The 3045-nt window shown below is 37.8% G+C and overlaps 1 non-coding gene across 1 annotated transcript; it reads left to right on the top strand.

The window, feature by feature from the left end:
• The first annotated feature begins 768 nt into the window (after positions 1–768).
• LOC142437918 (U6atac minor spliceosomal RNA) lies at positions 769–894 on the top strand. Its single transcript, XR_012782417.1, has one exon. It is a non-coding gene; the product is annotated as a U6atac minor spliceosomal RNA (small nuclear RNA).
• The last annotated feature ends 2151 nt before the right edge of the window (positions 895–3045 follow it).

The raw sequence follows: 3045 nt of genomic DNA, 5'->3' as shown, positions 1-3045 counted from the left end.
CTGTACAAGCCCCCAAGAAAACTATTTGAAAAAACAAAAAAAGCAGGAAGATGAATCAGGAGCATGACAAGATAGTGGCTGCAGAGCTGAAGGAATTCAAAGTTGTCAGCCTGATGCTAGCTCTTGGGATCATCAGGCAATATAATAGGAGAGCAAGAAGCTAGATGTAAGATCCAGATCCAGCAGAAGGTGAAGGGGCAAAGGGGAGTTTGGCTCTGTTCTGGGTTTCTCTTATACAATAGATCACACCCTCAAGGAGGTGTCATCGGGATGCAATTTGATCGACAGGTAGCATTTCACCCATACCTTCACTCAGGTAGTTGAGTTGACATAAAATCTAAGCACCATAACGTCTTTTTCAAGAGACTGATCTCTATTGATAACGTCCAAAGCACATGAGACAAAGCCTTACCATCCTCGAGGCTAAGGGGCATTCTGGCTGTACTTCCAAGACAGAATTGCTTGTTTCCCTAGCAGGTCATGTCACTTTCAATATTCTTCACCAGCACAATAATTGAAACGCAGCAATTTTTCTCGTCCTTTCATATACAGGTGAGGCAATTGAAAATACTTCATATTTGCACCTTAGTCCTCAAAGTAAACTGCTTGCTTTTCAACACTTTGAAGAAATCTCATGCAACATACTTGCCCAATGCAATACATTACTTGATTTCTTGACGGTTGTATCCATGAGTGGTGAGTGTGGATCCAAACGATGAAATCCTTGAAATATTCAATATGTTTTCCTTCATCGTGATATTATCTAGTGTCCTTTATGCAAGGAAAGAAGGCCTGCACTCCCCCCTGAACAAGGCTGGAAAAGGCCCTCAGGCCTGACAGTACACATGCTATTAAAGTGTGGCTACTGATTTTTTTGCCTTCTCACCATGGTTTCCATGAATAAATCCCATTCTCTGTTCTGTGTTGATGTCCTTCACTCAGCCAGGGGTGTATCCCATTTCAATGGTCAAAAGCTCGATCCCCCCCAAATAATACAATTTCTAAAAGATGAAATTCTTGTAATCTTTCCTAACCTGTAATGTCTTAAGATTATGTGATGGCATTGAAAATAGAAAATGATATAAGTGCCCTCGTTGGGAAGAAAAATGTGAACTTAGAAACATGTCTCTCTTCAAGAAGAAAATTAATTTTATTTTAAGGAAGAATTTGTATAGAAAGTAATTTGTTTTCTAATGATACTTTGCTATGCATCACCTTCTTCACACTGATATTTAAAGGATGAGAAACATAGACTTTAAAATCCAGATTTTAAACAAAACAACTAACATGCTAACTAGTCAAACTAAAGTAAAACTCTATTGTAGGATTAGAGTTTTTTTTCTTTTATCTTTAGTAACAAATATTTTTCTGCTATCCAGTATGAAGCGCTAAGGAATGTTTATGGAGAAGTTGTTTTATCTAAAGATTTTCTCATTACGATGTGATTCATTGCCCCTTAGCCTCAATGTTTGAATAGGTGTCAAGATTTCAGAAATGCTTTATATGGTTGCGTGAAGTCCTAAAATATTGCTGATAAAGAAGGTAAGGACGCATTTCAGTTAGAAGTAAACTCACAGTGAATTCCTTATGATTTATTTCTTTCTGTCTTTTATAAGTCTTTATGTTCTAACATCAATCTCAGCATATCTTTGTGTACGAGCATGAATTCATCCATCAAATTCACTCAGAGTATTGGTTTATAATAAGTTTGTTAAAAGTACATTTGACAATTTCCAAACCTAACATCAACCAACACCCAAATAGCTCAAAACCAATATACTATTTAAAGAGAGAAAGACTATCACATAAAAGATAGTTATTTTCCAGTGGTCAGCACAATACATGAATTTTTTTATAAACTATTAAGGTTCATGAGGGAAGGAGGGGGTAAAATGAGGAGCTGATCTCAAGGGCTCAAGTAGAAAGAAAATATTGTGAAAATGATGATGACAACATATGTACAAATGTGCTTGACACAATGGTTGGAAGGATGGATTGTGATAAGAGCTATAGGAGCCCCCAATAAAATGATTCTATATAAATATATAATCAGATAGTGAAAGGCTAGTAGTGTCCTACCTATGAAGCTTTGCCAACCACGATGGCTTTAAAGCAGAGACGGCAATTCTCAATGATTTTCATCTTCAAATAAGAGGCCTGAGTTTTTCTGATGAGTTATTTTTGACTCTTCTAAAGTCTCGTGTGAATACACGTAAGAGGTGTAGGGCTACTTCTGAGCATACAAGTAGTGAGGAAGGAGGAATGGGCCTGGTACAGGTGCACCATTGGCCATGACCAACTGCCTGCTGGAATTTCCTATGGACCTTGGAGAAGGAAAGTCTCCTTAGGAACAAATAAGCAAGTACAGAGATCAATTCTGTTAAACTCTAAATTCATTTGGAGCTCTTACGAAAAGTTTTAAAAATCATCCAGGGGATCATCCAGTCAGAAAACTGGATGTATGCCAAGCAAATTGACAAAGGACTCTGGTACCACAGTATTGGTGCTCTGTGACTGGTTTGATAGAGATGGGACGGTGGGAGAGTTATCATTTCTGCTACTGATACTGTGGATATAAACCTGTTTGCTGTAACATAGGCATGTTGTTGTTGCTAGGTGCCATTGATTGGCCCCAAATCATAGCAAGCAACCGAATGAAATACTGTCTGGTCCTGTGCCATCCCCATAACCGCTGCTATGCCTGAGCCTATTGTCGAAGTCATTGTGTCGATCCATCCTGTGAAGGGTCTTACTCTTTTCCATGACAATACTTTACCAAGCGTGGAGGTCTTGCGGGTTTAGTTCAAGACCATCTTAATAAATTGAAGAGCAAAAAAATAATTATTATTGGTAGCATTTCTTCTATAATTAAGTGGTGCTACAGGTTAGATTTAAAGCACATTATGTCACAACCAGCCAAGTTCTAATCTGAAACCTAGTGTTCTCTTTTTTTTCTTGCAAAATTAGTGAGAACCCATAACTTGAGAAAGAGAATGGTATAGATGGTATGTCTAAGGGAATTGTTCATTTTGTGTCTGTAAATGG

Source organism: Tenrec ecaudatus, chromosome 1 (assembly GCF_050624435.1).
Source record: "Tenrec ecaudatus isolate mTenEca1 chromosome 1, mTenEca1.hap1, whole genome shotgun sequence".
NCBI classification, from domain to species: domain Eukaryota; kingdom Metazoa; phylum Chordata; class Mammalia; order Afrosoricida; family Tenrecidae; genus Tenrec; species Tenrec ecaudatus.
Note: the sequence above shows the minus strand (reverse complement) of the source record. Positions and strands in the feature narration are given on the sequence as shown.